This window comes from Rhipicephalus sanguineus, chromosome 7 (assembly GCF_013339695.2).
Source record: "Rhipicephalus sanguineus isolate Rsan-2018 chromosome 7, BIME_Rsan_1.4, whole genome shotgun sequence".
Lineage (NCBI taxonomy): Eukaryota > Metazoa > Arthropoda > Arachnida > Ixodida > Ixodidae > Rhipicephalus > Rhipicephalus sanguineus.
In genome coordinates this window covers 172,326,709-172,350,828 of record NC_051182.1, presented here as the reverse complement: position 1 = coordinate 172,350,828, position 24,120 = coordinate 172,326,709, and the positions used below count along the sequence as shown (strand labels likewise).

Sequence of the window (24,120 nt, the reverse complement as noted above, 5' to 3'; positions counted from 1 at the left end):
CATGCGCGAGCTGTCGTGCCTGTGCAAACTGCAGATCTCGATGAAGATAAAGTAATGCGTCATATGAAATTTAGGCGTTAGCTAGTTGATGGTAATTTTGTTCTCTCATCCATCATTTCATGCGATGCAACAGCGATATATAACCGTGGTTGCATACAAGTACTGTTGCTTCCGTTGGCAGCTTATTATTTATGTTGGATTGCTCATTTTTAATCCTCGCGATAGTATACACAAAATTTGAATACGTTAAGAGGTGACCAAGAGCCAGGCGCAGTTTCATCGAGCAACTGGCCAGGAGCTCGCGCCTTGCAAGTTCTCGAGCAGCAGCAGCAACACCTGCCGTGGTGTTGTTTACAATGCTGTAACTGAGCATACGATCTTTCTTTCTGTGTTGTTTATTCATTTTCTTTTTTTTAAGGGGCGAAGCTCCTTAAGGCGGCACCCGTTCGTCCCTCGTAGTCGTAGTAGTGCGTAACCAGTCGTAACGCTAGTACCAGATCTTGACCTCCAAGGTGGTAACGGTGGGAGATTTTTCCTGTGGGTTGTTGAACACTAAAAAATTCACAGCGTGCGCGTTAACTAAAAGCCGAATTCTTCTGTCTCTCATTCCCCATTAGCAGCCATTGGCATGTTCCAGTAGGAAACGTTAGTAGAAGTAGAAGTGTAAGTGTTAGCTAAAAGCCGACTTCTTCTGTCTCTCATTCCCATTAGCAGCCATTGTTTACCTCCAGGTAGTGCCTGGTGAGATTTCTCCTGTGCGTGATTAAACAATAAAAAGTTTGTTCAAAACGCCGTTGATTGATGAAATAAACCAACGAAAGACGCCAGATGTTTTCGAAAAGCAAAACGAAAGAACGCCAGATGTTTCTAAAGCAAAACGAAAAGACGCCAGCTGCTTAACGAAAGACGCCAGATGTTTTCTAAAGCAATGGTTTTCTAAACAATGAAAATCACAGCGTGCGTGTAAAATTAAAGTGAGCTGCAAGTCGTCATAACTCATCGAACCTTTAGTATAAACGCGCCCGATCTCACGTCGGTGATGATGTACTGGGCAGAATTCACGGAAGATTCACGGTTTACCGATGAACCTCCGCAGCTTCGCCCACTCATCATCATTCGCTCCGTGGATATGCTGTGTTTTTTTTTGCGTGTCACTTCCATCTAAATATCGCCGCCGAAGCGAATAAGTTTTAAAGACGATAGCCTTTCTTGGGATACTTAAACGGAGAAATTTTGGTCTGTCTTTCTGTTTGTCGGCACGTCACTCGATTCAGCCTCTCGGCCAAAGTTGAACCACTTGCCCAAGGGCCAGGCATCTTGAACGGCTCACTAGGTTCATAGTTGTGTAAATTGTCGATCAAAAAGCAAACATGACGCATATCTGAGGCACAACATCACTAGGTATTAGGTAGTGTGTTCCTTTAATAGAAAATGCATACATACGTAATTCTAAAGACCCTAGTTTCTTAAGCCGCGCTGAAAACGCGACTGCGCGTTAAACTTGACTTCCTCCGTGCCCTCTGCACGAGCTCATTGTTGTGTTTCGGTTTCGATTCTGTATTGCACTGTACGATTGCCATGGGGCGCCGCTCTGGCATTCCTGTTTTAGCCAGGCGACTTGTAAATAAAAGTGTGTGGAGAGTACTCGTTGAGTGCGGACGTTTCTTCTGCTTCAACGCTTCCCGCCAAACCGCGTGTTCGGGCTGGCTGGCATCCCCGCCGGTCTTCGCCTGCTGCTGCGCCGGGACTACCAGTCCGCAACACAGCACTCATGTTCCCGACGTATTGACAGATGGCGTCCATATCTCACGCAGCGCCTCTTCTATAGTCTTTAGACGACATTTGCAGCGAAGCACGCAGATACGCGGCCAATTTTTTTAATTATTCATTGGCTGCTACCATTCAAATATTCGCCGCGACTGGCATTCACCTGGTATTGAAGACATTCGTTTGCAATATTGTGCAATATTGTGCAACCATATTTCAAGGCACGTTTGCCTGCCACTTCATTTACTTAACGAATAAATCGTGAGTCTTTTGTAAAACTGCTTTCCTTGTACGTGATTCTCATCAAATTGCGACTGTGCTGTGGTTTTCACTTGCAGCCGACATTCGAAACACAGCTTCACTTTTATGAAAAACTGGAAGTTACATGGAGTAGTTCAAGAAGGTCAAAGTCATACTCAGTCAGATGCGCAATGCCCGCATGTATTTCGTGAAGATTGATGAGTATTTCTGAGGAAATCATGCTAATCTTTCTTTCATAACTGTAGTAAGTTTATGATTAAAACACTATTAGAGTGCTTCATTAGCAACTTCTGAAAACACTTTCATATTTGTAACTCCTGTGACACTGTCTGCGCGAAATTCGACAAGGCGTATAACACATTGAAAACGTCCGTTTACCAGGTAGAAGTTTTTATTTGATGGGCGAAAACACCAGGTGATCTAAGAACATAACGTCGCATGTGTCCTCTGCTTTTCTTTTTTTTTTTCCGTCAGGATGACATGCCAGCATCCCGCCTATCGCCTGACCGCAGAATTTGGAGGAAGTACCACAACAAGGCGTTCTACTGCGATCAAGTGCAAGAGAATGTGAAACTTTCGGTTGGCACACATCCAGAGAAAGCACTTATCTGGTGCTTGACGATGTACAATGATAAGGTCCTCACATACGCAACTGGGTATGCTCAGTACTTCGTCTTGTGCAGAGTATAAGTAACCCAGTTTTTTCCCAGGTGTTTTACCGGCGGGAAGGTGCTGAAGACACATTGAAAAGATCAAAGGAATTCGTTTAGCACCAGAATATATTTGTCCCAAGAAACATCGGATGGCACGTTTATCGTTTCCTTGTATTGCACTTGTATTGGTTGCCAAGGAAGCCCATAAGCGCGTGATTCATTTCCTCGGGGTCTGAGTAATGTTCTGTGCCTCCCCCTCTCTCTCCCACGTCAACGTATGTTATACAGCATGGCGGGAGAGGGAAATAGCGACCGGGCGTCACCCAATGCAAATTGCATAACTGGTGGGCCGTTTGCAGCTTCCAACCCATTTCAAAGGGCTGAACCATAATTCTTCATAGTCATCAGTCGTCGCGTCAACGAAGTGCACATAATGCCTTACAGACGTGTAGCTGGTGCCTCCCTTCTCCGCAGAATGAAGAATAATGGCTTAGTAGGTGCTACCCAACTTCACAAAAATTGTGATATATGGCGTAGTGGGCACATTTCTAGTGTACTTGTATTGTCGCCCCAAGAGAGCTTACAACGGGCTCAAGAAACGCCGCTCTTCCAGCTTTCGCTGTGACTGTGCTGCGGTTTCAGCGCAGGCCTGGCGTTTTTTTTTTTTTTTATTGCGCACATACAAAGTGGTTGCGCCTCAGTGTGGCAGTCCACACGAGGAACTTAAACTGCTAAATTATGACATACCATCGCAAGAAGGTTAACGTAGAGATAAAATTTGGCGAACATAAGGGTGTTTAACGATTTCTGAACTTTTTAAGCCAATGCAGCGATGTTCTTACAAGGTACACCCACAGGCGTGCGCACTTCGCGCTGGCACATACGTACGTTCCAGAAGACGGTAATTTAATTGTGCAAATATTGTTTTCCAGACTTAGGCATTACCTACCACGGATTTAGGAGAAATGAGTGAACGGTTTTGCGAGACCTAGAACACCTCGTGGAAGCTCTACTGCCCGCACTTGATTTCGACAGCCTGCCGTTAGTAATAGCAGAACTTCAAATTAGATATGTACATTTCACGGCAAACGATTCGCGCATTTGTCCAAGGAAACATTTTGTTTTCCATCATTACCACCCTACTTTATGTCCACTTGAGGACGAAGGTCTCTTCACTAATCCCCCAGTGATCTTATCCAGCGTCTTCATTACTATATCTGTGTGTTTGTGGCATGCACAAGAACGAAGAAAGCAGTCAGGTTGCGGTATCCCTAATGCGGACTCCCTTGACGGCAAGTGGCGCGCCGTGTAGTGGTTGATTGTTGGTTAACAGAGTTTTATACCAACGCAACGCAGACGTTCCGTTGGCTGGGCAGGTACGCTATACTGTATTCCGAAAGTAACGTGCGTATACCAGTGTGCTAGTCTTTCACAGACGCGCAGTGGCAAGAAACACAAGAAATTCTGCACACGAAGCTCTGGGTACCGTATGCTAATAGTGACTAATTTTAACTACTTCTAATTTTTGTAACTTGAACCGATTACATCGCATAGGATCATTTTCGCGCTCAGATCCCCCTTGATGGTCACCTGGATTAACCTATAACAAGTTGGAAACTATTAGCATGCACTATGACAAGACATGCGTACAAATATTTGCATACTTTTTTTATTTAACGGCGGTTAAAGCATGGACGCACCGCGTTCCTCATAAACGTACCGTTCAGCGGAATCATTTTTGTCGAGAATGACTTGACGGACCATACCAGCTTCATGGTTCAACAGTAGCTGCTGTGTCTAGCGTGTATAAGCATGCGGGAAACAGGCACTGCTCACGTGTAAAAACAGGTATTTATTGTAAATTAATACAAACACCGTTCAAGCAATGCTCAGCGCTGAAGGAAACGATAAACGTGCCATCCGATGTTTTTTCGGTCAAATATATTCTGGTGCTTAACGAATACCTTTGATCTTTGCAATGTGTCTTCAGCAGCTTCCCGCCGGCAAAACACCTGGGAAACCACTGGGTTCCTTATACTCTGCACAGGACGAAGTAACTGAGCATACCCAGTTGGGTATGTGAGGTGCCTAATATAGTACATCTTCAAGCACCAAATAAGGGCTTTCTCTGGAAGGGTGCCAACTGAAAGTTTCACATTTATTGCACTTGATCGCTGTAGAACGCCCTGTTGTCGTGTTGTCGTACCCCCTCCCACCCGTATTCTGCTACCAGGTGATGGGCGGGCTGCTGGCATGTCATCCTGACGGAAAAAATGAAATGGAGAGTACACATGCGACGTTATGTTCTTAGATCAACAGGTGTTTTCGCCCAACACACAAAAACTTCTACCTGGAAAACGGACGTTTTTAATTTGGTATACACCACATCGAATATTGTGTAGACAGCGTCACAGAAGTTACAAATACTGAAGTGTTTTCAGAAGTTGCTAATGAAGCTATCTAATAGTAATTTAACCATAAACCTACTACAGTTATGGAAGAAAGCTTAACATGATTTCCTCAGAAATACTCATCGATCGCCACGAAATACATGCGGGCATTGCACATCTGACCGAGTATGACTTTGACCTTGCTGAACTTCTCCAAGAAACTTCCAGTTTTTCTTAGAAGTGAAGCTTTGTTTCAAATGTCGGCTGCAAGTGAAAACCACAGCAGAGTCGCAATTTGATGAGAATCACGTACAAGGAAAGCAGTTTTACAATAGACTCACGATTCAGTCGTTAAGTAAATCAAGTGGCAGGCAAACTTTGCTTGAAATATGCTTCAACAATATTGCACAATATTGCAAACGAATGTTGTTGCAAAAAAATGTTCACGGCGAATATTTCAATGGTAGCAGCCAATGCGTGATTAAATAAATTCGCTGCGGCGGGTCAATGGCCGGCTGTGGCAGCGATATTTAGATTAGTGAAACGCAAAAAAAAATAAACAAAAAAATGAAAAGAAAGATCGTATGCTCAGTTACGGCATAGTAAACAACACCACGGCCGGTGTTGCTGCTGCTGCTGCTGCTGCTGCTGCTGCTGCTGGACACCCTGCAAGGTGTGAGCTCCTGGACGGTTGTTCGATAAAACTGCGCCTGGCTTTTGTTTCAGAAGGTCTTGTGACCTGCAAACGTACTCAAGTCCTGTGCATACTATCACGAGGATGAACAACAATTATATTCATTATTACGACTGCTGTATGCACTTCACTTCTCTGTAATAACATTAACAACGGGCAATGCAAAATAAATAACCTGCCAACGAAAACAACACTACGTCTATACAACCACGATTATATATCGCTGTTGCATAGCATGAAATGATGGATGAGAGAACAAAAATGCCATCAACTAGCTAACGCCTAAAAACATATGACGCATTACTTTACCTTCATCGAGATTTGCAGTTTGCACAGGCACGACAGCTCGCGCATGATGCACTGATGTACTTGCTTACACTTGACTTTACACTGCATAAGACCAATGGGCAAATGTGACCCGAAACCACAGAAATCAGTGAAGGGGCACAGCAAATACGCACATGTATTCACGAGCATGAATGAGGCTGGCTTTACAAATTGTTAGAAATTAGGCAGGAAAGCGCGTTTTAAAGACTGTCGCTATTCAGAAAGTTAAATTGCTGATTTTGCCTCCTAAAAACAAGACATGCCGTTAGTGGTATCTATGAGCACCTGATCCAATGAAACGGTACCAACGTCTTCGGTACTCGTAAGTGCAGTTTTATTACTTTTTGATTGCGGAAAATGTTTTTCGCTTCCTAGAGGTAAAAAAAAATAAATGTAAATGCGAAGTATAACGACTTGCAAGCCATGTAAGCAGATCCTACCATCATTCAACTGCTAGCAAAAATATGCTTCATTTGATTGCCGCATTGTATCATTGACCATAAATGCAGAGAACAGTTGCTAGCCGAAAGATAAGAAGCCACGCGAGAGCTAAAATTACACAGCCTGTCAAGCAACACGAAGTGATTATCTCGGTGACACCTGTCAAGAGCGACTGTATGAGAGTTCACAATGATTGCGACCAGCACGACAACACGTGCGCCACTATAGAGACGGATGACGATTACAACAAAGATAAGTAGTACTCGTATACTTACTCGTACGCATACTCGTATAGTTGTTTCAAAAGCCGTCAAAAGAATATTCTGGCAGTTCAATACCGTCATTCATATACATCAGCGCAAGCATGTAACAATGTGAACGCTAACAGCACGAACACACATGCGAAGAAAGAATAAAACTAACCCAGGCGGGTATCATGAGCCGGGCTGCGTTCGCAGTGAGCGCACCAGCTAGACAGAAATTGCGCGACAGCGTCGTGTAATCCTGCGTTAACAGCTTGCGTGTAGCCATTACACGTGCAAGGGGATGCCGCTATGTCCTCGCACGACCTCCTTAATGTTGAGACACCAAACTATCAAACATCCGCCGCTGTCGTGGAATGCGCTAAAAGTAACTCATTTCACGCAAAAAGCGCTACCCCCCTTCCTGTTGCACAATATCTTCGAACTGTTGTTTTTGCCTCCTTCCTTTCTTTTGTCTGCGCAAAAACAGCCGAAGCGGTGTGCACCGAAGAGCGTAGCGGCCCCCATTCCCTTTCACGCACGCAAGAGAGAGTGCGTAGTTAGCTGCATGCGTATACTTCCTCGCAGCATAGCTCGCCTTTGCGGCTGACGCTGTCGGCGCATGTGTATACACCGACGCTTGCGCCGAGAAGTTATAACAGGCGGGAGCATACGCTGATCTGTAGCCAAGATTCTCACTTGCGCGGCCCAGACCGACGCGCCACTAATACTGCAGGCCGTCTATAAGGCGGCGGTGAAGGGTGGCACGTTTCTTATATGCACTTGTCACGGCTAACTACTTTTCCAAGGCCTACTACAGCAGAGAGTTTTCCTGAGTTTTTGAAGCGTCCCGCCTACAGGGCATGCGTTAACCAGGACTTGATTAAAAGTGATATGAGTGAGAGCGGTTCATTCGGAAGCACGGTCCACTACAGCTTCGAAATAAACTGAATAGGCTTAGTTACGATATCGGCTACTGGCCCGGTAACCGTCGGCGGTGAAGCGGCCAGTGATGTTACTGAGAACACGGCGATTTTCCGTCGGTAATCGGCTACGTCGCTGTGCGGTTGCTGCAGATGGATTCCGAGCACACGTTCCACGGCAAGCGAATCTTGACGCTGAAAACTTGTCCAATCCACGAAAGGCAACAGGCTAACGGCTAACATGAATAGAACTCTGGTATTATGTACGCCAAGAATATCACTGAGGCGGCAGTGCCAAATATATGCGGAACAGTTTTATATTTTATACCAAGTACGCAAACTCGCTTCAAGCATGCTCCCAGCAATAACTTGAGTGACCCCGTACATATTTTCACGAATGTCATTTAAAAAATGTCTCCTTACGTATCGGTGAACGCTACGTGCATAATAACGACCTCCGCTGCACTAATACGCCAGAGCGTGTAGCGACGCATTGGTGCATAAACCCTCGTTTTTTGTTTTTTTTTTACCACCGTGGCCGCGGAGTGATGTGGCGTAGTGGTTAGCATACGCGCTTGCTGATCCAGTGTTCGCGAGTTCGAATCCGCGTGTGTTTATTGTGAATTTTTCTGTGGTTTACTTCTGAATGTACTATGTGTACATGGATTTTGTATGTCATAAAATATGTGTCTAAGCCTCCAAATCCCCGAATGGAGCTACAAAGGTGAACTAAAATCAATATTTCTTTCGCCGCTTCGTACATCGCCGATAGCTAGTACGCGCCGCAGCTGGGACGCACCGAAGGTAGGACAGCTGGTCACGTCAGACGAGGAGATCTCTATTGGCCGCGAGATCGACCTATACATGGCGGCACAGTTGCCGCGTTATTGTGGAGAGGCCGTCGGCTGCGCGTTGTGAGCGGTTTGAGCCCATTGTCGGCGAATAAAATGCGTTGATTGCAGCTTACTGGTAATGTATACGCTCTTCAATGTTACATCAATGCACAGAAATTATCGAACGTTACCATTACTAGTAAGAGAAGCACAATCTGCTGATGAAAAGTATGCTCGCCCCAGATGACAGTCTGCGCTTACGCACTATATGACGTTTTCGGTTCTTTTCTCTGTACATCTTGAGCTTCCGTTCTGTGTACTACGCACCGCTGTAGCACGGCTGAACTACTTAAGTGTTTACTTCTTGTTCATCTGTATACCAACCCATATTCCTGTGCAATGAGTTCAATAGCACTGCTCGTGCAAATACGCATACGCATTTTTTTCTATTGTTCAGTTCTCCATGAAATGTAGTACAGTTGATAAGTTTAATAAGGAAAGCTTCGTGATGGACAGCGCTGTAGCGTAACGGAGACGTTCAGCGCGTACGCACTTGTTCTTGCTCCAGTAACAGAATAAAAACAGGTAAGAATTTAGCACAGAACTTTCATCGATTGATTACGTGCACAACAGTGATGCAACAAAGGTCCGGTTATTTTATGGAATAAGTGCTTTTTCTTTTATTTTTCAAGCTAATGTCCGCTGCCTTCCACCATTTTATAACAACTCCACACAAACGCTCGAGATAATGTAAAAAAAAGGATGAGGTTCTGCGTGAAATTATACGACAGACATGTGAGACACGCCGTCGGGATTGATTTTGAACATTTGGGTACTTCAAAGTGTATCTACATCTAAGCACACGGGTTGTTCCACATAAATTTCGTCCCAAGTTAAATTTGCGAGCGGCATCTTCGTTTTATTGCTGCCGTGTCATTCCTTTGTCTGTTTTTTAGGGCACAGTTTGAGTACCGAAGTGTCAGACTTCACTTGATAGAAACATTTCGCTGTAGTGGGATCACGACCGTACAATAAAAAGACATCTTAACTACAACTAAAGCTTACTGCATAATCGATAAACTACAGTGCCACAGCTATACACCTAACAACAACGCGAAAGTGCATGGCCTAGTTCCTCGTTTTTGTTTACCAGCGAGTCACCAAAACGTTGCCTTCACATACTGTTTAATGCTCCTCATGTTTGGGACTATGCCAAGCGCACTTTAGGATGTACTTGAACCAGAAAGCGGCACCAACACTGAAATGATTCTGGCGAACGAAGGGTACGCCACCGATACAAACCCTCTCAAATGTCGCACTGGCTGATCTTATTTTAATGCGCATGCAGCCGAGCAAACTCATTCGCTTCTGTACACCATGATAGGTATACGTACGAGCAGTTAAACTCGCGCTAACATAACAGAACAAAGCGCCCTTTGAAAAAGTGCAGGACGCACGCGCACATGCAAACACGACGTGGCTAGCAGACGACGCAGGGAGCAATCCACACTAGGCGCGCTTCAGCCAGTAGCCGCCAGGCGGCGACTCCGCTCGATCTCGCGGCCAATTACCGGCCTTCAACTAGACGGGATTCGAGACGAAAAATCTCCGGCCTATATTGAGTCCCGCCTATGAGATGAGCCGCTGAGAAAGCTACTAGGCCGAGGGACGGCTACGGGCGGCGCCGCCTACAGGTTGTGCCGGCTAAACAAACAGTCTATAGGCGTTAGATTTTTCGCCTCCTTTCCGGGCTATAAACTGACGCTTTAAGCAGGACATGATTAGGAGTGTACCTTACAGCCAGCTCATTGGTGCTTGTTTCACCCAGTTCCATTATTTCATCACCAAGTCTGACTCTCTCCAACGGACACTGCGTTTACCATTCCTTGGTATCCACTAGTTCCAAAGGTTTGCTTAGTGGCGTCTGGATCGCGTGCCGACGCTGTGAGGATTCATGCGGTCGTTCTCGCTGATCATCGGTTAATTTCCTAACGCATTAGTTGAACCGACCATGTCTTGTGTTTCTCTCAATGTCAACAAGAATGCCCGCAACCCTTGTTTGTTCTATGATCTACTTTCTTTTGTTGTTATGTCTCAATTTACACCTATTATTTTTCGTTCCATTGCGAGCTTTATTCCATCCATTGACTTCATTGGTTATCCTTCAAGTTTCGGTTCCGGCCGTTAGAAGTGGTATATTGCAATATAATGCAGCTCAACTGACAGCGGCACATTGCCTGTGAGGATTCGGCAATGTCTGCCATGTGTGTTGCAGCACATTCTTATTCTACAGGTAATTTCTTTCTCAGAAGTAGGCACTAGTATTATTAATTGGCCTATACTCTATTTCAGAAGTTCGCTTTAGCACTGTCAAGGCTGCAGGGTCCCTTAGCCAATAGGAAGGCCGATTAGCCCCTCCATATGTATTCATCTGCGTCGCGTCGTCCACTCAGCGTCTCCCTCTGCTCGCACGTGTAGGGCTATTAAAGCGAGCAGACGGCATTGGAAAAAATGAAAGCAAATATGGCTGTAGCCATCGCATCTGGTGCCCTTCGTTTTGATTTTATCAAGTCGTTATCCTGTGCTGTGTGACCCGTAAGTTACAAACTGGCCCTTGTATTTGCTTTAGATTAATGAGCTCATACTACGACAGTAATGTATTCGCGGCTATATTGCGCTAATTCCGAGAAGCATTATTACATTCTCGGCGCGTTAGGCTTAGCAGGCGTGGCTAAAAAAAGCAGCTGATCTCGCAAACGAAGATAAAATGTACCTTACGCGTTGTCCTCAGTGTGAGATGGTACAGAGCAATGGCTCATTCCGCCATTTATTTGTTGCTGCCAGCGCAGTAGGCGAATAGGAGGTGCAAGTTCGGATCTAAGCGGGCGGTCGCGTCTGCACGGGCACTGCCATGTTGATTTGTAACCACAGTTACCGCCAGTTACGGTTACAGCAATACAACAAACCCGCATTAACACTCTGTATCAGCAATGAAAGGCACGCAACATCAATTGCGAAAAGTAAACACACCACGCCATCGATGTGACATAACAAGCGCCCAACAAGCGCAAATGTCTTAACCCTGCCAATTGCAAGGTAATTATACCTCGAATTATGTTTTGCTGCGCAAGCGTGTGGCTTGCTTACACCCCATCGCCTTGGTAGTGCTGAACGGTAGTGATGAGTTCGAGTATAGATACACATATATCTGCACAGATTCTAGGGCCTCGCTGAAGGTGAATCGTTTTTCATTCGCCCAGCTACTTACCATTACTTTCATTTTCTGAAAGTTACTTTTTATTCCTGCCTTAATTCTTCCTCACCTTGGCTCGTCCATCGCTTTTTCTTTGCACTTCAACACCGTCGCTCCTGGAAGGCACAATGTGGTCTGACCACCGTAACTTGTCGAGATATTTTCCGTTAATGCTGATCCTACTTCTTACAATCTACTTATCTGAAGATTTTTTTTTCTAAACATGCTGTGAACAAAGTGCTAGAGATGATCCCTCTGCCTGAAACCTTTCTTAGTCTCGATTTTGTGGCGTTCCTTGTACAGACGTGAGGTGGCTGTAGAATCTCCCGGGAGAGTCAGTCGCAAACTTTGGTTGAGTGGAGTGTTCCTCAAAAACACCAACAGCGCTTTTGTGTTGCGCATCGCACAACTGCTGTCTTGCCACGGGCCGAGAAGGCCCTTTCGACTGACTGACCCTTTTGTGTATATATGTGCGTATTTGACTGTACGTACTGTTTGTGTGTATATGCGATTCATTGTATATACCATAGCCATCACCCGACACCCGGAGTAGCAAGCCAGGCTAACCTGTCCGGGATTTTCAATAAAGATTATTATGTCTCTATATATCTGTCGAGAGTTACTGCTCTTATTTTCACATGTCTGAAGTATTTCTTGGTGACCCAGTACTTCTATATTTGATGGCATTTTGGCAAGGCCGAATGCCCTTTCGTAGTCTCCAAAAGTAATATGAAGGGGTTTCTTGAACTTGGCAGGTTTCACTTTTACCTGATTGGTCGCATGGCTCTGAGTCAATTTAGAGTATCTTTTTCTGAAGCTAGCTTATTATCTAGGCTGAAATATTATGAAGTGCTTGCCTTGTGTTCTTCAAAGTTATCTGCATGAATAATTTCTATATTGCGGAGAGGAGAGCGATGGGTTCAATTCTCGAGCATCGAAGCCAAAAACACCTGCAAAAGACGCTATCAACCATCTGTCTTGCCGAGATTACTTGGCTAATAGCAGACCGCCGCTCAAGAAGCTTAAACTATCTCAAATTCACGAACTGTTTACAAGCAATATACCTTGTTCTGCAAGCAACATGGTGGTCACTTTTATAAGCACCAAAGGAAATGCGAAGTAATATCTGTAATTTCGCACGGCAGATGCCATTCGGGTTACAATTGAAGTGAGGCGCTTATTTGATCCGAACGCACCAGAAAGTAATAAATCACACTGAAAATATGACCTTAAAGAGAAAAAACTGTTAATAACGTATTTTTGAGCATCTCCCACGGCATTACTTTTTTTTCGCTAACTAGAACTAACCGACAAGAAAGCCATGGAAAGTATAGGGTATGTTATTTGTAGTAATTTAGACGTAGATGTGACGAAAGTAACGTGTACTAAAAGGTAACTTGCCGCAGGCAGGGACCGAACCTACCACTTTCGAATAAAGCGTCCGATGCTCTACCACTCAGCTACGGCGACGGTCATTCTCCGGTCCACTTTACGGGGTATATATGTCCATTTATACCTGGGAGCGTTAGTGAGCGCCGCTCACTAACTTGCCGCCGGCAGGGACCGAACCTACCACTTTCGAATAAAGCGTCCGATGCTCTACCACTCAGCTACGGCGACGGTCATCCTCCGGTCCACTTTGCGGGGTATATATGTCCATTTATACCTGGGAGCGTTAGTGAGAGCCGCTAGAAACACCGACGCCGAGTGTGGAACACTTTTTCTGCCTGATGGCTTCACGAAGCACGTGGTCTTTTTACGAGGTGGCAGCTAAATATTGAGCCTTCGCACACTGCCTGAAGGCCTCCAGTGCGCCACAACGAGAGCCTGACTACGAATGAACGAAAGAGGGGAAATTTTAAGGGCACGTTTTTCTTTGCTAGACACAATATTAATTAGAACTAACAGACAAGAAAGCCAAGGAAAATAGAGTATGTTCTTCGTAGTAACTATGATGTAAATGTGAAGAATGTGAAGTAGACGAAAAGATAAAATGTGGATTTTTTTCATATATACTGCTCTATTTCTTTCGCCGCAGTTGTTTACGCCGAACGCCATGTCGCTTCAGAAGACCACCGGTGTCGAGTACTGGACGCAACGCTGGGCGAACCACATCATTCCTTTCCACAGACCTTCTGTTCACCCGTGAGTATATATGCAGTAATTACAATATACACGTAAGAAAACAGGAAACTTTGCTTACGGTTTACACACGCGGCTGCAGAGTACGTAAATTCGCTTGTTTAGTGAAGCAGGCTTCTTAAATTTTATACCTATTTAGAGCCTGCTTTCGTGATCCGATGCCTCAGAAAAATGACACCTTTATAGCTAGAAAAGACAAGAAAAGCTACATGATGCATACTATAATGAAAATATCGAGGGTTTTTCGTGCCAAAACCACCATACAATTATGAGGCACACCGTAGTGGGCTCCGGAAATTTAGACCATCTGTTGTTCTTCAACGTGCGTCAACATCGCACAGTACACGGGCCTATGGCGTTTTGCCCCTAACAAAATGCGACCACCGCAGTCATGATCGAACCCGTGACCTTCGTCTCAGCAGCAAAGCACCGTAACCGCTACATCACCGCGACGGACATAATGCATAGGATATTTCGGAAGTGTATTTGATATGCTGACGCTCCGTTACTTTTCTGTGCCAGCGTTGTATTCATAGTCAAAAGGTTGGGAAAATCTGCACGATAGTTTTAGCAGTGCGGTGAACAAAGTTAGGCAACGTGTAGCAGCTTTTGTTGCTGCAGTGTATGAGAGACAAGAGCAGCACTAATGTGACGACAGGACGAAGATGACCAGAGCGACTTATTCTGAGTCACTGAGCTCTAGACAGAAAAAAAATATCTTTCTGATTACGCCTTATATCTAATAAAAATAGAATTGAAAGTCCTAAGCCTGTTCCAGAAAAATGAACCCGCATAACGTTTAGCATTCAGGACCAAGTGAGAAAATGTAATGAGGTACTGTAATGTTTCGCAAGTTATCTACTGGAGGAAATACACTTCTACGGCAACATATACGCGATAACGATATAAAAAAAAGCCGAGTGTTGATAGGTAACGAAATACTTTCGGAAAGCCTCGGAGAGATATTCAAGGGCAGTAAATGCCATGCTCACTATCAGCATGCTATGCCATACCATACATGCTACAGCATATCAACATGCTCTATCATACATGCTCTGTATCAAGAAATCTTTTGTGTATGACTTTATGCCGCACTTCTCAGTCATGCATCTAAGCTATGAAATGTTATTCATTAAAATGAGACATTTTGTTCTGGGCGTTGTCTATCGCCCTCCGTCTGGTTGTATTGCAGATTTTTTCAGCTTTCTGGAATTTATGCTGCAGGCTCTTGTTTCGGTAAAAGTGCCTGCTGTTATTTTGGGTGATTTTAATATCAACCATTTACAATCCTGTCCATTAGAAGCTCACTTCACTAACGTATCGCGTTCAGGTGGCTTTTCAAACCTTAACACCGTTCCAACTCGAATCACAAATTGTGGTGAATCTCTCATTGATTTGTGCTTAATATCAACGGAAAATACTTATAATGCTGGGGTTTTAACCTGTGACGTGAGTGACCTGTTGTCCCTTTATTGCATGATCCCAAAGACATCTATCTATTCAGAATGCATTTCTAACAGTAATATAACTATGCGTATCATAAAGGAGGATCGCATTCACTTCTTTCGCGAGCTAGTGTCTCGCGTAGATTGGAATAATCTATTAAGAGAGACACACACTGACCCTAATTGGCTATATAACGCCTTCTTAAGCAAGATAATAAAACTCTGTCATCGAGCGCTCCCGGTGACAGCACGACGGATGTGCAAAAAGGCTAAGAAGCCTTGGATGACCCTCTCTTTTAAGGCGCGTCTCTAAGCGTAATAAACTCTTCAATAAGTTTTTAGGTACCAGAGATGTAGAAGACTGGAAAGAATACAAAAAATTCAGAAACTGTTTAACTGTAGTTAATAAAAAAGGCCAGAAACCAGTTTTACTCAAACAAACTTTCCCAAATTTACTTTGACCCCCGGAAAACTTGGTGCACTGTCAAAGATCTTCTCCAAAGAAAAGGTTTTAACACTCTCACTCAAATCAGTCTAGGTGAGAAGACTTTCACAGCTGAAGACCTTGCTAATGAATTTAATTGATATTTTGTGACTGCTGGCCAGTTCGACTGCCCTAGGGATTCCAGTAATGCCAGCCTTTTCATCGATTTTGATATGACGAATACTCTGTTCCTTTATTGAACATCTCCCTCAGAGATCTTTACCATTAGAGATGAGCTTACAAATAACTCCGCAGCAGGTTTTATTAACATTAAGGCCTTACCAATCAAGGAACTCGCCGATCTGATATCGGAAGTATATTGTCTACGGGAATAGTTCCTGACAAAATGAAAATAGCTAGAAATACTGTTTCTCACAAGAGGGCTCTATTAATAATATCAGCAATTATAGGCCTATATCAATTCTTCCATGTTTTAAGAAAATGATAGAGAAAGTGATTAAGTCTAGATTAGTCAATTACTTGCATACGCATAACTTATCACAACATCAATATGGGTTTCAGAAAACAATTCTACAGAAAACGCAATACTTAATATTCGGGAAAAATTACTGGCAAATATAGCAAACCAATTATACATTGTTGGTACTTTTTTAGACTTTAGGGAGGCATTTGACTCCATTAAACGTGAAATTCTCTTTGAAAAGTTACCAGGACATGGAATCAGGGGTATAACGTTGAATCTTATACGGAGCCATTATCTAACCGAAGCCAATTTGTTTTAATCAACAATGTCAAGTCTGATCTAGAAACCATTATGCATGGCGTACCACAAGGCTCCATTTTAGGGCCTACCTTGTTCATAATATATATTAATGATATTGTTTTTATCCCTCACACCCCCGAAATAGTGCTTTATGCAGATGACACGAGTGTTTTCTTTTCGTCTTCTAATTTACCGCGCCTCGTGGATTCCGCCGACAAGTGGTTACACTACTTAGAAGAATGGTTGAACACTAACCAGTTGAATTTAAATGTCAACAAAACCAAGTTTATTATATTTCACAATACCAATAAAGCACTTCGTTCATCCCATCCGCTTTCATTCAAGACGCATGTATTGGAATGCGTCTGCCAATATAAGTTTCTTCGAGTGCAATTTAGGGAAATTTTGCGAAGGACTCCACACGTAGAATTTCCATCGAACAACATAGCCAAATCAATAGGTATGCTAAACAGATACCGGACTTTGCTATCGAAGTCGTTATAACGTCAAATATACTTTTCTTTATTTGATTCGCGTTTGCGCTACTGTGTTCTGATTTGGGGAGTTACGTCAGTCTAATCTTAATAACCTTTATCTTATGCAAAAAAGAGCTGTTCGTTTCATTCACAACCTGTTATACTATGAACACGTATCCTCCTGTTTTTCATTAGACCACATTCTTGGCATCCGTGAGATATACAGCCAGCGTCTCGCTGAGCTTATTTTAGGGAGTACAAAAATGACACTCCGCGATTTTTTGCAACCTATACAAACAGCATTCGAAACTAGAAGTTCAGGCATTCTGCTTGTTTTAAACCAAAGACGAGGACCTCCTACTGTCAGCTGCTGTTATAATGGCAAATCCCTCATCTCTTACAGCCATGCGCAAGTAATAACCTTAGTAGCAGATTCTTCTTCCATGTCCACTTTCAGAAAGAAATCAAAGATGTAGTTCCTTGGACATAATTAGTTGCATTATATTCCATATAACATGAATCCTTTAATTTACGTGGCCAATTTGTATAGTATAATAGTATTATACACCTGGTTTTTTCATGTATGAATGTCTGAATATATATTCCCATTAGAACGCCGGTATTTATATATATATATATCTGTGTAACTACTGCTCTCTATTATTTACATTGTGCTTTGTAGTGATACAAGTGCATTGTGTTATCCATTTTCGTTGTCTTGGTATATTACGTTTCTATAAGCTTTTTCCCTCCGTTAATCAATATGTTCTTGTACTGATTCGTTTCTTTTTTTTTCAATGTTGTTGCTTTGTGTGACGAATGTACAGGGTGGTGCTTGAGGCCTAGTAAGGGGACTCATAATGTCGCCTTTAGTCGCCTGCACCACGACCATCATGTACTGTCAAACAAATAAAATAAATAAAAATAACCTGGGTAGGCAGAGCAGATACCTTATGCAAAAAAAAAAAACAAGTTCTTAAAGTACCATGGCTCAAATAAGGGAGAATAAAATACTAAGTTGTACGGCAACACGACTGGATGTCGCGCTCGCGAGGTCGATTTATAGTGTTGCCGAAAACGACGCGCTAGCAAAAGCGTCGCCCAAGGATTCCACCACAAAAAAAAAAAGAATATCGCAGACCGATACTGAAAGAGCACGTTAAATCTAACTTATGAAAAATATAGACACAAACGAAGCGCGAATCACACGAACTTATGGCAGCAATATCCATGGTATATATGCAGGCTGAAAGTGTTGAGGTCCTTATAGTCGAATACATCAAAAGAAGTCTGTGGCATTCCTCCTCAAAGACTGATGCACGCAAGCCTGCACCAATGGGCGCGCACTCTAGATTGACGTCACGAGCAGGACGACCAGTGATCCCGCCTTTCCGAGAACATCACCAAGTACATGAGCGGAACTGTTTCTTTAGTCGCGTAGGCGATCGGCTGCCGCGCTTCGGTCGTCGAGGTGGGGCCTCTCTGGAATTCTTAAGTAGTATCCGACTGTAGGTCCTTCGTGAGCGTGTATGCACACGGCAGAAAAAATCCATCTTTTCTGCGGTGGACGGCGTACCACGTGACCCCGCGTCCGCGGACCTCGCGGACGGAAAATGCCAAGCTATTTTTCGCATCCAGATTTTGCCGGTCTAACCCAGCAGATTCAGCTGAGGGTGATATTATAGGTCTAGCAACAAGCACAGCCCCCCTTTTTTGTCTCGTTTTGTCTATGGATTTAGCCGACGATGTCATAAGGGTCTGGCAACATGGGTGACTTTTTTTTTCTCTCGTTTTGTTAGGGCTTGTGCGTGGGCAGTTCGCTCAGTTCGCTCTACCTACGCGACTGCAACTGCGAACTTTCGCGACGACGCAACTTTTTTATTCTGCCTCTTGTTGAGCGATGTAGTCTTTTTGCCAACAAGATCTTTTCTTGAGAGAAATGTGCTCTTCATCATCCAATTCCGACAAAACAACAGGTATTGCAGCTAATCGACGTTCTCCTTCAAACTCAATCTTTAACCGAAACCAAACCACGCACGGCAAAGACAGAAACGTAAAAATAAAACTTTTAACTTTCGCACCTTCTAGAGAGAGAGAGTAGAAACAAGCAGACATGCGTATACAATGGCCTCTGAGACTTGCTAGCACTCCATCTACCGCAAATCTCCGAGGCCATGTTCCGTCATTATAGGCACTCGCTGAGCTTGCAGCTCCGAGAAAGGGGCCAAATCGTCATAAAACTTCACCGTCGAAGCTATCAAAGACATCATCATCATCATCATCATCATCAGCCTGTCTACGCCCACTGCAGGGCAAAGGCCTCTCCCATGTTCCGCCAATCAACCCGGTCCTGTGCTTTCTGTTGCCACGTTATACCTGCAAACTTCTTAATCTCATCTACCCACCTAATTTTCTGTCTTCCCCTCACGCGTTTGCCCTCTCTTGGAATCCAGTCAGTTACCCTTAATGACCACCGGTTATCCTGCCGACGTGCTACGTGGCCGGCCCATATCCATTTCTTCTTCTTGATTTCAACTATGATGTCATTAACCCCCGTTTGTTCCCTGACCCACTCTGCTCTCTTCCTGTCTCTTAAGGTTACACCTATCATTTTCCTTTCCATCGCTCGCTGCGTCGTCCTCAATTTAAGTTGAACCCTCTTTGTAAGTCTCCAGGTTTCTGCTCCGTAGGTAAGTACCGGTAAGATGCAGCTGTTATATACCTTTCTCTTGAGGGATAGTGGTAGATTACCATTCATGATTTGATAATGCTTGCCGAATGAGCCCCAACCTAGAGCTAGGGATAAGAGTCAATAGAGAGTATCTCAGTAACCTACAATTCGCTGATGACATTGCATTGATGAGTAACGCGAGAGACGAATTGCAGCTCATGATTACTGAACTGGATACGGAAAGTAGAAGAGTAGGTCTGAAAATTAATATGCATAAAACTAAAGTAATGTGGAACAATCTTGGTAGAGAACAGCGCTTTGCGATAGGTGGCGAGACACTGGAAGTTGTAAAGGAGTACGTCTACTTAGGACAGGTAGTAACCGCGGAGCCGAACCATGAGAGTGAAATAGCTTGCTGAATCAGAGGAATACAAATGTAATGCTTATTAGTCTGATCTAAAAGCGGAGCCAACACTGGAATCATGGACGTTAATCTGATATGACGCCTGTATTGTAGGACTACGTATGTAGTGTCTATTGCTTTCTTGTAAAATTCGATACCCAGCACCACAACCACAACTGACGTTGCACCGACATTACGCCTGCATATGCTGTTTTTCCAAACCAATTTGTAGACCTGGCGTGGCTCTGTGGTAGAATACCTGATTGCCACGCAGAATGCTTGGGTTCGATTCCTGCTTGAATCCTGATTTTTATTCTTTCCATTCGTCGGGTCAACGCTGCCGATATCGGTTTTTCTTAACGCTCTCGCATATAAAATACTAATGTCTGTTCTCACCGTTCCTGAATAGATATAAAACTGTCAATCACCTGTGGCACATGCCCGTACACCGCGGCCGGTGGTAAACGGGTATGTGCCACACGTGTCTGGAGGAAAGGGTTTGACGACGCACGCGACAGGATTTTCACGTTATTCATGTCATAACCACACATGTCATATTTGTCAAGTCCTCTTACCCTCCCATGCTAATTTTGGTCTACACCAAGTTAAGGGGGCGATCACGAGAGCACCCAGACGTAGGCGGCTAGATAGATACGTAGATAGAAATGCTGAAAGTGCCAGAGGTTCGCTAAGAAATGCTTCGCATTTAAAACAATAGGCCCTATGGCGTTGTGGCGAGCTACAATATGATCGTTTCAATGCGGCTGTTCCTATTTGCAGATAGGATGAGGTGTTAGGCCTCTACTAAACAATAACCACGAGTCTCGTAGCATTGCATTTTGTTTCCGCGTAACGAAATAGCGCCTTTGAGGTACTGAATGATGACTGTGGTGTTCTGGCCACAGTACAGAAAGCTGCAGCCGCAAGGCATAAGAATACAGCTGCTTATTTATCGACCCCAAGAATTCCCCAAAGAGATTACTTAACAAATATGGATTAGAGAGGGGCAAGCTTAGATGCAAAAGTAAGAATTAGCATGAACTTTGTAAAAAAAAAGTCCTAATAGTCAGGATGAAAATTAGTTAAAAGGCAATTATTGCAGAGGAACTTCCAGACGGAGTACTCTGCAGACGAAGACAAGAATCTGAGTTGAAAATTGTAAAGCAGAGATTTGACATTGGCGTTCACCTATATAGAGCAACTCAGACACCGAGAAAATATCGGGGACGGCGCAGGCATTGACCAGTTATTCCGCGCACCTAACAGGCCCCTAATGCGCATTGTAGTGCAACTGCCCCTCTTTATGTGATCGAGTGCTGTACGCGTAAAACCCAGGGCAAGTCAGCCGGTGCAGTTCTTCAGCGACGATAGCCAGCCGAGTGTGGCATGCTGCGTAACAACAAAATCTTAGCGCGTGTAACGCTATACAGTCGAGCTTGGTGATTACGTATGACAGAAGCCTACTGATGCACTGTCCGGTCCTTATTGCTGCTGGCCTTAGAGGAAGCTTCAGCCATGTACACAATTTTCAGTTCTTACATTGGCGTGTCTATATGAGTGAAAGTGCGGCACGGTAAGCGCTGTCTTGCTGTGCCGCACTTTCAGTTCCTGTATTTCAGGTCTTGCCATTTTTCAGTGCTTGTGGTGTGTGGTAGTCCACCGGCTGTTTTGTATGCTGTTTCTATTAAAGCACATGACTGAGCAGTGTCGTTGAGATTTTTTCGAACGGAATGCCGTAGGTTACGTGGCTACTGATAAAGACCTACACTAGGCTGGTCGTTTCCTCTTCTATTAAACCTTTGATTTCTGGTGACCTGATTGATCATGTGCGCTACGCTTGTTATTGCTTACCTTCGGTGAGCTAAGTTAGAATCTGCTTTGCCATTATCATGGATTGTAAGTCCTAATATGTCTATTCTTTGCATCTCTTTCATTGACCAGCCATTACGGTAAATGGTTCAGAGTACTGCCTACCCAACTATTTAAGAAAAGTAAGCTGTCCCCGTATTCAGGCAGTTACGCTTGTGCTTGAAGGCAACGTGAAGCGTACTCTGTGATTCGAAAGATGAGGGAAGAATGAATGCTCTTCTGTGAGAGAGTGGAAAATTCGTAGCGAAACGCTCTCGGTCAATCACATTAATGTACTGTGCTTAATAAAGTAGGTAAAAGCATACAGCACTGTGTGCAATACTATGGAACTGTGGTAATCTGTCCCAGAAAAGCCATACAACACGCAAAAGGCATTCCTTCGTTTATGTACAAAATGACGGAGTCCCTCTGTACTTCTACGGGACAGCTATATGCAGTTATCCCGTGTAGACGGCTGAAATAAGTGCAATGTTAATCTACCTTATGGTGCATAGTAGGCCACAGCAAGCACTCCTTGTGCCCATCGGAAACAACACACTGGCTCACTATCAACGTAGAGCCGCTGCAGCATAACTTGAGAAAAGCAATGCTAATTATTTTTATTTCAAAAATATAAATATGGAATTCTAGTCTATACGGAAGTTGAATTTTGCTTCTTATTCTATTTGTGAGCCCATTTACCATTTACCGCATGATAATATAATCTGCTTTGCACAGATATATCTTGACAAAAAGCATTGCATGGCATATATCTATTTAACAGATGGGTTCCGGTGCCGCCATACTGGGCTGTTAACCTTGCAGATCCTTTATCGTGATCAACAAAACGAACAGCGCTACGGTGGGCGCATACTCATGAAAGCAATTTGATTGGTGCATTCGGCGTTTCCTTAACTTATTCGTTCGCCTCACGGGATACGAAAATAGGAAAATATTCATTTAACAGCCCAAGGTGGCGGCGCCCACGTGGCGTACGTACAATAGTCTATACATGTAAAATTATTTGGGGTGTTTTAGCATATCAGAATACCTACCTTCAGGTGCATCTTAGGGTGAAAGCAAAACATTCGGACTCCTTTTTGTATGATTTTCGGCGATTTCAGGTACCTTAAAGAAATCGAAGCTGAATTCACCACAACCAAGAAACTTCGTGTCTTCATTCCTATGTGCGGGAAAATGCGTGAAATTAAATGGTGAGCCTGTAGTTTTAGTATGTTGGTTGAAAGGGTTCATGTTTACTTCTTTGCTATATTGTTCACTTACAGGTTCTACGAGAGGGGTCACACAGTCTTTGGTGTAGAAATCACACGGCAAGCCATCGACGATTTTTTCAAAGAAAATGAGCTCACGGCCACAGAAGTTTATTGCACAACCACGAAATCTCCAGTCTTTCAGGTGAGCTCCAAAATTATGACATGTTTAGGTGTTTTTAGGCACAGTTTATCAGTGACCTCTGCTGGTGGCATTAGCTTATGACATTAACTTCTGGTGGCATAAGCCTATGCACCGAAAGTGATTTCGTTCATCATATACGATGTAATTTTCTCTGCACTGATTCGGACATTATCCGCATGCTCGTATATTCACTGTGTCGCAAACAGTACATTAGCGAAACAGCCTTTCAATATTAAGTGAAATGCGCAGCGCGCGCACACGGCGTTGAATTTGGGTAAGACAGTGGCACATAATTTTCATGAGGTGGGTCAAAACTTCGATTCGGAACGACAGCTTAGCTCAGTATCCACCTCTACATTTCCTTCCGCCCCCTCCCCCTTCCCGAAACCATTTTCGCATGCACTTGCCATCTCCTCCTTCACTGCTGTGGTTGGGAAATATTGTACAAAGCCTAGTACATATACAAGCGCTAAGCTATGCAGTTGCTGCTTTGAAGAAAGAAAGAAAGACCAGTTGTCGATGCGTTGGCTCCAGCGAAACCTGTTCTTATGACTTTTCATCAAGCAAGTATATGCCCCGCCACGGTGGTCTAGTGATTATGGCGCTCGACGGCTGACCCGAAGGTCGCGGGATCGAATCCCGGCCGCGGCGGCTGCATTTTCGATGGAGGCGAAAATGTCTGAGGCCCGTGTACTTAGATTTAGGTGCACGTTAAAGAACCCCAGGT

General features: G+C 44.0%; 1 protein-coding gene and 1 long non-coding RNA gene across 2 annotated transcripts in view; both read left to right on the top strand.

The window, feature by feature from the left end:
• LOC119400542 (thiopurine S-methyltransferase-like) overlaps window positions 1-24,120 on the top strand; it is a 164,220-nt gene that overhangs the window by 121,899 nt on the left and 18,201 nt on the right. The gene's annotated exons all lie outside the window — the stretch shown is intronic.
• On the top strand, window positions 13,825-23,393 carry LOC119399265 (uncharacterized). Its single transcript, XR_007417061.1, has 3 exons — window positions 13,825-13,929; window positions 23,102-23,191; window positions 23,264-23,393. It is a non-coding gene; the product is annotated as an uncharacterized LOC119399265 (long non-coding RNA).